The following is a 12,612-nucleotide window of genomic DNA, read 5'->3' on the forward strand; positions in this document are numbered from 1 at the left end:
CTGGGTCTTTGTGTCTGTCTCTTCCCCTGTACACTGATGCATATCTGTTATCCGTCAAGTAGGAGGCGGTGCCCAATTCTGATTTGATGGAGGCAGACATGAGAACACGGTGGATCATCTGGTGAAACTTCTGAAATGCCTTAACAAACGAGGACTGAGTGTCCTCATCATCTAATCTAATCTAATATTTCTATCTTTGTGTTACTTTAGGACGAGCGAGAGTTGTCGTACTGTCAGAGCAACAAGCGTGAGGACATAGCGCTCGGAAATGTGACCCAGTGATCTGCTGGCCTTGCCTGTTATGTGATTAGATGCCTCTGTATTCTACCTCGTCACGACTCGGAGCAATTCGGAGTGCGGTCTTGTGCCACCGAGAAGCTCTGTAGTACGGAATTGATGATCGGCGTAGTAAAAGAAGTCCGGATCCTTCGAGCCGGATTCGAACCAGCGACCTAAGGATGACTCCATTTCCTCTGCAGTCCTCCGTTCCTACAACTGAGCTATCGAAGGACAAGCGACACCGAGCTTCGCCACGTTGGCTCCTACCGACAATGATTATGCAGATTTTCATCCTGGTGTCTCTCGACCCACAACAACAGCCTGCCAATTGCAATATCTAGTCCTTCCAACACTAGGGGACGCAGGCGACCGGATGACGCACATCACCGAGCTTGTCACCATTCTCGGTGCGACTCCAACACAGCTCTTTGATCTTCTTTTCTTCTCAAAATCAAAGGTTACTCCGCTTTCCCATTTCCGCCAGTGTCCAGGGCAATTTCCTTTCGACCACTTAACCGATTTCTGTCTGAATGATCGCCTGCTGCTCATGCATCACTGAAACACCAGCTGCCAGCTGGCTGTTCCTCATATCTGCTTTCAACGCAGCAGATTTCCCCTTTTCCTTTGACTGAGACAGGTTCATGTCCCTCTCCGCCACCCCTATATTTTGTGCATTCCAAACTTCAGAGCAATTTAATGAGACGAGTGCCTCTGGATGCAAAATGTCAATGGAGAATGCGAGCATCGATCTCGCTACCTCTCGCATGCTAAGCGAGCGCTCTACCATTTGAGCTAATTCCCCAGCTCATCCGGTTGACCTACTGTAATTTGCTCAGCGCCACAAGTACCATTGCATGCTTGCCGCTGTTCACCGTTGCACAATCATCAGCTCACACACAGACACACTCACTCAATCATCAACCAACCACTCAGACACACATACGGTCGCTCTCTGCCACTGTTACCTTTCATGTCCCCAAACGACAATTCATTCTCGCGCAGCAAAGAATTATACTTCTGCCTATTTTTACAACGGATTGTAACGGCAGTTGGAATTGATATTGTCATACGGGCATGGGCTGGAAACGGACCCAAGTGCAAGACACAGACACTGAAGTACCAGGGACAGGACTAGGATACAGCGCGATAGCAAGGACATGGACAGGAAAACCAGGAACCTGCAACAGGACTGAACAAGGGAGCTAGGAGCCCGAGCTTGGACGCCGAGCCAGAGACTGCACAAGGACCCAGTACCTGGGTCTTGCCTCTGGCTCGGCTCCAGAACCAGGCAAGGACGAGTCTTGGCAGGCAGGCAGGACGACACCTGAGACTTGAGACTTGAGACTTGAGGCGAGGCGAGGCTGGAGACCGGAGGCACGAGACTCGAGGCGAGGCGAGGCTGGAGGCCAGAGACTTGAGGAAAAGCGAGGCTGGAGGCTGCAGCCTTGAGGTGAGGCTTAGCAGGTTCCTCCTGGGCAGGGCGCGGATCACAACCCAACAGAGGCAAATGACAGGTCGGGACAGAACCAACTCCAGGCAACGGCAAGACGGCCTGGCTTACCTGGGCGGAGTCAAGGGATAGGAAGGGAGCTAGGAACAGGGTGGCTACAGTACAAGACTGTAGGCATGACGAGGCGACAGTTTCCAGCAAGCCAAGACGGGCGTTTCCGGCAAGACAAGGCGAGGGTTTCCAGCAGGACAAGGTGAGGGTTTCCAGCAAGACAACGCGAGCGTTTCCGGCAAGACAGGGTAGGGCTTCAGGAGAGGAAACAGAAGGCAATGGAAGGGATACTAGGTGTTAGGACAAGAACAATCCAGCAACCACGACCTGGTCTCTGGAGGTATTTATGCAGCCAGCCCCAACGAGAATCGGCTGCCTCAATTAGCTCAACAAGGACAGAAACAGGGTAGAAAGGAAACCTGGAGCAAGGGTCGATGAACCGGACCGGGTACCGGAATATGGACATCACGGACCGAACTATAACAGATATCTAGACTGCAAAGTAGCGACAAAAATTCGGCGTAATATCACTTCTTCATGGAGGCACCGAATCATACCGTGCAAAGCGTCGCTTCTGTGAACATGCAGATGCCCCTCAGCTGAAATCAGGCCCCTCAACACCAGCATATCACCAACAGCACCACTGTTAGCAACCTTCCCGCATTCACCTTTCCTGTATTATTACGCCACGGAGGGAACTCATGTGTCAGATGCAGAACATCTTCATGAACCAAGGCAATGGCCTGAATTCCATTTCTTCTAGGAGATTGTAAAACTGCATCAACGACACAACATTCTCCTGGAATTCTACACTGCTATCAAACAGAGCATTCTCGGATCTGCCGTTCCTGTCTATTTCGTTGCAGCATTCTCCGACAATTTTGGAAAACTACAGCCAAATGACAAATCAGCTGAAAAGCTCAATGACTGAATTCCATCATCAATGGACTATTTGCCTCTCTCTGGGACGATGATAGGAGGGACAAAACACTGCAGACATATGCACACTGCAAACCTGCTGTTCCAAGAGCTCGCTTCTGCAGGGCGCTCCAATTTCATGTTGCTGTACTTCTAATTCACATCTGACTCTTCTGTTTCACAGCTCTCACTTCAAATCACTCGCAGAAATATGAAGATTTTGCTCTGGACTTGCGCCACCACACAGATGAGCCGAATTCCACCTCAACGGATATATGGAAACGACATAAGGGCGATGGCAATGCCGTCAGCTGCCTTCGCTTTCAACGGTGCCCTCCAACGATCAGCCGAAATTCAGATTCTGGCATCCCTTGCTCCTGCAGTTTGGAATCGCTCATCCTAGACTGATTGCTAAATGTCTTCCAACGAAGAGGTCACCGATGTTCCATCTGGGCCTTTGTGTCGGTTTCTTCCTCTCTACACTTCCTACACGCGGCCTCTCCGGTGATGCATATCTCTTATCTGTCAGGTAGCAGGCCGTGCACAACTCTCGCATTCATGGAGGCAGACGTGAGAGCACGGAGAAATATCTGGTGAAACTTCTGAAACGCCTGCTTCGCTGCCGCGGCTACTGTGTAATCGGAAATCTCTGGAGGGAAATGCCCCGAATTCTCGGCTTTGCCTGTTGCTTTGTGGCCGTGGCCCGGGTGGAAGCGTTCGGCAGAGAGGTTGCTCGGTGCTCGGTGTCTGAGCGCTGGTCGGAGGCTGGAAGTTTTCGGACGGATTCAGACTTTGGACTGTGGTCCCGTGCTTCCAGGACGCTGCATCGGCAAGTTCGAGCCGATGGAAGCTCATGGCAGGGGGATTTTCTTCCTTCTACCGTCTGCGTGAGATGACGAGACAATCGGGTCTTTGAGACTTTTTTCCGTGCCCATGGTCTGCTGTTATCATATTGCGGTATTGTTTTGCACTGCTTAAGTATTTGGTAGAATTAGAACCATAGAACCATAGAAACTACAGCACAGAAACAGGCCCTTTGGCGCTTCTTGGCTGTGCCGAACCATTTTCTGCCTAGTCCCACTGACCTGCACACGGACCATAGCCCTGCACACAACTCCCATCCATGTATCTGTCCAATTTATTCTTAAATGTTAAAAAAGAGCCGCATTTACCACCTCGTCTGGCAGCTCATTCCATACTCCCACCACTCTCTGTGTGAAGAAGCCCCCCCACTAATGTTCCCTTTAAACTTTTCCCCCCTCACGCTTAACCCATGTCCTCTGGTTTATTTTTCCCCTTGCCTCAGTGGAAAAAGCCTACTTGCATTCACTCTATCTATACCCATCATAATTTTATATACCTCTATCGAATCTCCCCTCATTATTCTACGCTCCAGGGAATAAAGTCCCAACCTATTCAACCTTTCTCTGTAACTGAGTTTCTCAAGTCCCGGCAACATCCTTGTAAACCTTCTCTGCACTCTTTCTACCTTAGTTATATCCTTCCTGTAATTTGGTGACCAAAACTGAACACAATACTCCAGATTCGGCCTCACCAATGCCTTATACAACCTCATCATAACATTCCAGCTCTTATACTCAATACTACGATTAATAAAGGCCAATGTACCAAAAGCTCTATTTACGACCCTATCTACCTGTGACGCCACTTTTAGGGAATTTTGTATCTGTATTCCCAGATACCTCTGTCCCACTGCACTCCTCAGTGCCTTACAACCCTGTATGTTCTACCTTGGTTTATCCTTACAACGTGCAAAAACTCACACTTGTCAGTATTAAACTCCATCTGCCATTTTTCAGCCCATTTTTCCAGCTGGTCCAAGTCCCTCTGCAGGCTCTGAAAACCTTCCTCACTGTCTACTACACATCCAATCTTTGTATCATCAGCGAACTTGCTGATCCAATTTACCACATTATCATCCAGATCATTGATATAGATGTCAAATAACAATGGACCCAGCACTGATCCCTGTGGCACAGCACTAGTCACAGGCCTCCACTCAGAGAAGCAATTTTCTACCACTACTCTCTGGCTTCTTCCATCGAGCCAATGTCCAATCCAATTTACCACCTCTCCATGTATACCTAGCGACTGAATTTTCCTAACTAACCTCCCATGCGGGACCTTGTCAAAGGACTTACTGAAGTCCATGTAGACAATATCCACTGCCTTCCCTTCATCCACTTTTCTGGTAACCTCCTCGAAAACTCCAACAGATTGGTCAAACATGACCTACCACGCACAAAGCCAAGTTGACTCTCCCTAGTAAGTCCCTGTCTATCCAAATGCTTGTAGATTCTGTCTCTTAGTACTCCCTCCAATAACTTACCTACTACTGACGTTAAACTCACCGGCCTATAATTTCCCGGATTACTTTTCGATTCTTTTTTAAACAACGGAACAACATGAGCCACTCTCCAATTCTCCGGCTCTTCACCCGTAGACAGCGACATTTTAAATATTTCTGCCAGGGCCCCCGCAATTTCAACACTAGTCTCCTTCAAGGTCCGCGGGAACACCCTGTCAGGTGCCGGGGATTTATCCACTTTAATTTTCCGCAAGACAGCAAGCACCTCTTCCTTTTCAATCTGTACAGTTGCCGTGGTCTCACTACTTGATTCCCTCAATTCCATACATTTCATGCCAGTTTCCTTAGTAAGTACAGACGCAAAACACCTATTTAAGATCTCCCCCATTTCCTTTGGTTCTGCTCAAAGCCGACCACTCTGATCTTCAAGAGGACCAATTTTACCCCTTACAATCCTTTTGCTCTTAATATACTTGTAAAAGCTCTTTGAATTATGTGGATTTTGTCACTTATAGTCTTGGTCTTCTTGTGTTTTTGTGATATCATACCGGAGGAACATGGTATCATTTTTAATGCATTGTAAGTTGATTTAAAAGAACAAGGACTGAATGTCGTCATAACCTAATCTAATCTGATCTAACATTTCCATCTCTGTGTTACCTTAGGACGAGTGACGGTTGTCGTAGTGTCAGAGCAGCAAGCTTGAGGACATAGCGCTCAGAAATGTGACCCAGTGATCGACTGGCCTTGCCTGTTATGTGATTAGATGCCTCTGTATTCTATCCCGTCACGAGTCGGAGCAATTCGGACTGCAGTCTTGTGCCACCGAGAAGCTCTGTAGTACGGAATTGATGATCGGCGCAGTAAAAGAAGTCCCGATCCTTCGAGCCGGATTCGAACCAGCGACCTAAGGATGACTCCATTTCCTCTACAGTCCTCCGCTCTACCAACTGAGCTATCGAAGGACAAGCGACACCGAGTTTCGCCACGTTGGCTCCTACCGACAATGATTATGCAGATTTTCATCCTAGTATCTCTCGACCCACAACAACAGCCTGCCAATTGCAATATCTAGTCCTTCCAACACTAGGGGACGCAGGCGACCGGATGACGCACATCACCGAGCTTATCACCATTCTGGGTGCGACTCCAACACAGCTCTTTGATCTTCTTTGCTTGTCAAAATCAAAGGGTACTCAGCTTTCTCATTTCGCCCCGTGTCCAGGGCAAATTCCTTTTGACCACTGAACTGATTGCTATCTGAATGGTCGCCTGCAGCTCATGCATTACTGAAATACCAGCTGCCAGCTAGCTTTTCCTCCTACCTGCCTTCAACGCAGCAGACCTTCAACATGCCCATCTTTCCTTTGCCTGAGACATGTTCCTCTCCATCTCGCCACCCCTACCTTTTGTGCATTCCAACATTCAGAGCAATTTGATGAGACGAGTGCCTCTGAATACAAAACGTCAATGGAGAATGCGAGCATCGATCTCGCTACCTCTCGCATGCTAAGCGAGCGCTCTACCATTTGAGCTAATTCCCCAGCACATCCATTTCCCCTCCTGTGATTTGCTCTGCGCCACAAGCACCATTGCATGCCTGCCACTGCTCACTGTTGCACAATCATCAGCTCACACACAGACACACTCACTCAATCATCAACCAACCACTCCGACACACATACGGTCGCTCTCTGCCACTGCCACCTTTCATGTTTCCAAACGGCAATTCATGCTATCGCATGCAAAGAATTATCCTTCTGTCTATTTTTACAACCGATTGTTATTGCAGTTGGAATTGATATCTCCACTTCAATGCAGCGACAAACATTCGGCGTACAATCACTTCCTCACAGAGACACCGAAACATACCGGGTAATGCGTCGCTTCCGTGAACATGCATATTCACGTCATCTGAAATCTGGCCCTCAATACCCACATATTACCAACAACACTACAGTTAGCAACATTTCCGCATTCACCATTCCTGGATCATTACGCTCCGGCGGGAACTCATGTGTCAGAAGCAGAACATCTTCATGAACCAAGGACATGACTGCGTCAGCCATTTCTTCTGGCAGATTGTAAAACTCCATCTACGACTCAACATTCTGGTGGAAATCTACACTGCACTCAAAGGAGCAATCTCGGATCCGCCATACCTGCCTATTTCGTTGCCGCATTCTCCGACACTTTTGCAAAAGTACAGCCAAATGACAAATCAGCTGAACAGCTCAATGACTGAATTCCATCATCACGGGACGATTTGCTTCTCTCCGGGTCGATGATAGGAGGGACAACACACTGCAGACATACGCACACTGCAAACCTGCTGTTCCAAGAGCTCGCTTGCGCAGGACGATTCAATTTTATTCTCCTGTACACTTAATGCAGATCTGCCTCTTCTGTTTCACCGCTCCCACTTCAAACCTTTTGCAGAAGTATGGAGATTTTTCTCCCAACTTGTGCCACCACATTAGTTGAGCCTCATTGCAATTCAACGGATATATGGAAACGACATAAGGCCGTTAACAATGTCGTCAGCTGCCTTCGTTTTCAACTGTACCCTCCAACGATGCGCCGGAATTCAGATTTTGGCATCCCTTCCTCGTGCAGTTTGGAATCGCTCAACCTACACTGATTGCTAAATGTCTTCCAACGAAGAGGTCACCGATGTTCCATCTGGGCCTTGGTGTCGGTCTCTTCTTCTGTAAACGTGCTACGCCCAGCCTCTTCGGTGATGAATATCTGTTACCTGTCAAGTAGGAGGCCGTGCACAATTCTGATTTGATGGAGGCAGACATGTGAGCACGGAGGAACATCTGGTGAAAATTGTGACAGGCCTGCCTCGCTGCCGCTGCTATGTGTCATCCGAAATCTCCGGAGGGGAATATCCTGAATCCTCGGCTTTGCCTGTTGCTTAGCGGCCGGGACCTGGGTCGATGCGCTCGGCAGAGATTGTACTCGGTGCTCGGCGTCGGAGGGCCGGTCGGAAGATCGAAGTTTTCGGACGGACTCAGAATAGGACTCTGGGCGGGTGCTTCCAGGACGCTGTATCAGCAGTTTCGCGACGCTGGAAGCGCATGGCAGGGGGAGTTTCTTCCTTCTACCGTCTGCGTGAGATGATGAGGCCATCAGGTCTTTGAAACTTTTTTTTCGGTGCCCATGGTCTGCTCTTATCAAATTACGGTATTACTTTGCACTGTTGTAACTATTTGGTAGAATTATGTGTTTTTTGTCAATTTTAGTCTTGGTCAATAGACAATGGGCAATAGATCATAGGTGCAGAAGTAGAGCATTCCGCCCTTCGAGCCAGCATCGCCATTCACTGTGATCATGGCTGATCATCCACAATCTGCATCCAGTTCCTGTCTTATCCCCAGAACCTTTGATAGCGCTATCTTTAAGAGCTCTATCCATCTCTTTCTTGAAAGCATTCAGAGACTTGGCCTCCACAGCCTTCTGGGGCAGAGCATTCCGTGTATCCACCACTCTCTGGGTGAAAAATTTCTTCCTCAACTCCGTTCTAAATGGCCTACCCCTAATTCTTAAACTGCGGCCTTTGGTTCTCGACTCACCCATCAGCGGGAACATGCTTCCTGCCTGCAGCGTGTCCAATCCCTTAATAATCTTATATGTTTCAATCAGATGCCCTCTCATCCTTCTAAATTCCAGTGTACACAAGCCCAGTCGCTCCAATCTTTCAACATATGACTGTCCCGCCATCCCGGGAATTAACCTTGTGAACCTAAGCTGCACTCCCTCAATAGCAAGAATGTCCTTCCTCAGATTTGGGGACCAAAACTGCACACAGTACTCCAGGTGTGGCCTCACCAGGGCCCTGTACAGCTGCAGGAGGACTTCTTTGCTCCTACACTCAATTCCCCTTGTTATGAAGGCCAGCATGACATTAGTTTTCTTCAATGCCTGCTTTACTTGCATGCTTGCTTTCAGTGATTGATGTTCAAATCTGTCTTGTGTTCCTGTGATATCATACCGGAGAAACATGCTATCATTTTTTAACGCATGTATTTTAAAATTACAGTAAGCGAGGACTGAGTGTCCTCATCATCTCATTATATCCAATCTAATATTGCTATCTTTGTGTTATTTTAGGACGAGTGAGAGTTGTCGTACTGTCAGAGCAGCAAGCGTGAGGACATAGCGCTCTGAAATGTCATCCAGTGATCAGCTGTCCTTACCTGTTATGTGATTCGATGCCTCTGGATTCTATCCCGTCACGAGTCGGAGCAATTCGGACTGCAGTCTTCTGCCAACGAGAAGCTCTGTAGTACGGAATTGATGATCCGCGTAGTAAAAGAAGTCCCGATCCTTCGAGCCGGATTCGAACCAGCGACCTAAGGATGACTCCATTTCCTCTACAGTCCTCTGCTCTACCGACTGAGCTATCGAAGGACAAGCGACTCCAAGCTTCGCCACGTTTTCTCCTACCGACAATGATTATGCAGATTTTCATCCTGGTGTCTCTCGACCCAGAACAACAGCCTGCCAATTGTAATATCTAGTCCTTCCAGCACTAGGGGCCACAGGCGACCGGATGACGCACATCACCGAGCTTATCAGCATTCTCGGTGCGACTCCGACACAGCTCTTTGATCTTCTTTGCTTCTCAAAATCAAAGGCTACTCAACTTTCTCAATTCTCCCAGTGTCCAGGGCAAGTTCCTTTTGACCACTGAACTGATTGCCGTCTGGTCGCCTGCAGCTCATGCATTACTGAAGGCCAGCTGCCAGCTAGCTTTTCCTCTTACATGCCTTCAACGCAGCAGACCTTCGACATGTCCGTCTTTCCTTTGCCTGAGATACTTTCCTCTCCATCTCCACCACCCCTACCTTTTGTGCATTCCAACATTCCAAGCAATTTGATGAGACGAGTGGCACTGAATTTAAAATGTCAATGGAGAATGCGAGCATCGATCTCGCTACCTCTCGCATGCTAAGCGAGCGCTCTACCATTTGAGCTAATTCCCCAGCACATCCAGTTCCCCTCTTGTAATTTGCTCTGCGCCACAAGCACCATTGCATGGCTGCCACTGCTCACCGTTACACAATCATCAGCTCACACACAGACACACTCACTCAATCATCAACCAACCACTCAGACACACATACGATCCCTCTCTGCCCCTGTCACCTCTCATGTTCCCGAATGACAATTCATTCTCCAGCATGCAAAGAATTATCCTTCTATTTTTACAACCGATTGTTATTGCAGTTGGAATTGATATCTCCACTTAAATGTGGTGACAAACATTCGGCGTACAATCACTTCCTCACAGAGACACCGAAACATAACGTGTAATGCATCGCTTCCGTGAACATGCGTATTCACCTCTGCTGAAATCTGGCCCGTCAACACCCACATATCACAAGCAACACCACAGTTAGCAACCTTTCCAATTCAGAGTTCCTGTACTATTACGCCCCGGCGGGACCTCATGTGTCAGAAGCAGAACTTCATCATGAGCCAAGGAGTTGTCCGCGTCATCCAGTTCTTCTGGCAGGCTGTAAAGCTCCATGTACGACTCAACATTCTGCTGGAATTCTACACTGCTATCAAAAAGAGCATACTCAGATCTGCCGTTCCTGTCTATTTCGTTGCCGCATTCTCCGACACTTTTGGAAAAGTACAGCCAAATGACAAATCAGCTGAACAGCTCAATGACTGAATTCTATCATCACGGGACGATTTGCTACACTCCGGGTCGATGATAGGAGGCACAACACACTGCAGACATACGCACACGACAAACCAGCTCTTGCAAGAGCTCGCGTGTGCAGAGAGCTCCAATTTCATGTTCCTCCACACTTAATGCACATCTGCCTCTTCTGTTTCACAGTCCCCACTTCAAAGCTCTTGCAGAAATATGAAGAATTTTCTCCCGACTTGTGTCACCACACAGATGAGCCGATGTGCTCCTCAGCGGATGTATGGAAACGACATAAAGCCGATAGCAATGTCGTCAGCTACCTTCGCTTTCAACGGTGCCCTCCAGCGATCCGCCGAAATTCAGATTCTGGCATCCCTTGCTCGCGCAGTTTGGAATCGCTCAACCTAGACTAATTGTTAAATATCTTCCAACGAAGAGGTCACCGATGTTCCATCTGGGTCTTTGTGTCAGTCTCTTCCTCTGTACACTGATGCATATCTGTTATCCGTCAAGTAGGAGGCCGTGCCCAATTCTGATTTGATGGAGGCAGACATGAGAACACGGTGGATCATCTGGTGAAACTTCTGAAATGCCTTAATAAACCAGGACTGAGTGTCGTCATCATCTAATCTAATCTAATATTTCTACCTTTGTGTTACTTTAGGACGAGTGAGTGCTATCGTACTGTCAGAGCAGCAAGCGTGAGGACATAGCGCTCTGAAATATGACCCAGTGATCTGCTGGCCTTGCTTGTTATGTGATAAGATGCCTCTGTATTCTACCTCGTCACGAGTCGGAGCAATTCGGACTGCAGTCTTGTGCCACCGAGAAGCTCTGTAGTACGGAATTGATGATCGGCGTTGTAAAAGAAGTCCCGATCCTTCGAGCCGGTTTCGAACCAGCGACCTAAGGATGACTCCATTTCCTCTACAGTCCTCCGCTCTACCAACTTAAAAGCGTCACCAAGCTTCGCCACGTTGGCTCCTCCGACAATGATTCTGCAGATTTTCATCCTTGTGTCTCTCGACCCACAACAACAGCCTGCCAATTGCAATATCTAGTCCTTCCAACACTAGGGGCCGCAGGCGACCAGATGACGAACATCACCGCACTTATCACCATTCTGGGTGCGACTCCAACACAGCTCTTTGATCTTCTTTGCTTCTCAAAATCAAAGGTTACTCCGCTTTCCCATTTCCGCCAGTGTCCAGGGCAATTTCCTTTCGACCACTTAACTGATTTCTGTCTGAATGGTCGCCTGCTGCTCATGCATTACTGAAACACCAGCTGCCAGCTGGCTGTTCCTCATATCTGCTTTCAACGCAGCAGATTTCCCCCTTTCCTTTGACTGAGACACGTTCATGTCCCTCTCCGCCACCCCTATATTTTGTGCATTCCAAACTTCAGAGCAATTTAATGAGACGAGTGCCTCTGGATACAAAATGTCAATGCGAGCATCGATCTCGCTACCTCTCGCATGCTAAGCGAGCGCTCTACCATTTGAGCTAATTCCCCAGCACATCCGGTTCACCTCCAGTAATTTGCTCAGCGCCACAAGCACCATTGCATGCCTGCCGCTGAATACCGTTCCACAATCAGCAGCTCACACACAGACACACTCAATCAATCATCAACCAACCACTCAGACACACATATGGTCGCTCTCTGCCACTGTCACCTTTCATGTCCCCAAACGACAATTCATTCTCCTGCATGAAAAGAATTATACTTCTGTCTATTTCTACAACGGGTTGTGACGGCAGTTGGAATTGATATTGTCATACGGGCACCGGCTGAGAACGGACCCAAGCGCAAGACACAGACACTGAAGGACTAGGGACAGGACTAGGATACAGGGCGATGGCAAGGACATGGACAGGAAAACTAGGAACCTGGAACAGGACTGAACAAGGG

The 12,612-nt window shown here is 48.3% G+C and overlaps 5 non-coding genes across 5 annotated transcripts; all 5 read right to left on the minus strand.

The window, feature by feature from the left end:
• Window positions 1–1,008: 1,008 nt before the first annotated feature.
• Window positions 1,009–1,081, minus strand: trnaa-agc (transfer RNA alanine (anticodon AGC)). The gene has a single exon. It is a non-coding gene; the product is annotated as a tRNA-Ala (tRNA).
• A 4,825-nt stretch (window positions 1,082–5,906) lies between these two features.
• Window positions 5,907–5,992, minus strand: trnay-gua (transfer RNA tyrosine (anticodon GUA)). Its single transcript is given in 2 exon segments — window positions 5,907–5,942; window positions 5,956–5,992. It is a non-coding gene; the product is annotated as a tRNA-Tyr (tRNA).
• Window positions 5,993–6,498: 506 nt separating this feature from the next.
• trnaa-agc (transfer RNA alanine (anticodon AGC)) lies at window positions 6,499–6,571 on the minus strand. Its single transcript has one exon. It is a non-coding gene; the product is annotated as a tRNA-Ala (tRNA).
• A 2,786-nt stretch (window positions 6,572–9,357) lies between these two features.
• trnay-gua (transfer RNA tyrosine (anticodon GUA)) lies at window positions 9,358–9,443 on the minus strand. Its single transcript is given in 2 exon segments — window positions 9,358–9,393; window positions 9,407–9,443. It is a non-coding gene; the product is annotated as a tRNA-Tyr (tRNA).
• A 502-nt stretch (window positions 9,444–9,945) lies between these two features.
• On the minus strand, window positions 9,946–10,018 carry trnaa-agc (transfer RNA alanine (anticodon AGC)). Its single transcript has one exon. It is a non-coding gene; the product is annotated as a tRNA-Ala (tRNA).
• Between the last annotated feature and the right edge of the window lie 2,594 nt (window positions 10,019–12,612).

The sequence above is a fragment of the Mobula birostris genome, chromosome 1 (assembly GCF_030028105.1).
Source record: "Mobula birostris isolate sMobBir1 chromosome 1, sMobBir1.hap1, whole genome shotgun sequence".
NCBI lineage: Eukaryota > Metazoa > Chordata > Chondrichthyes > Myliobatiformes > Myliobatidae > Mobula > Mobula birostris.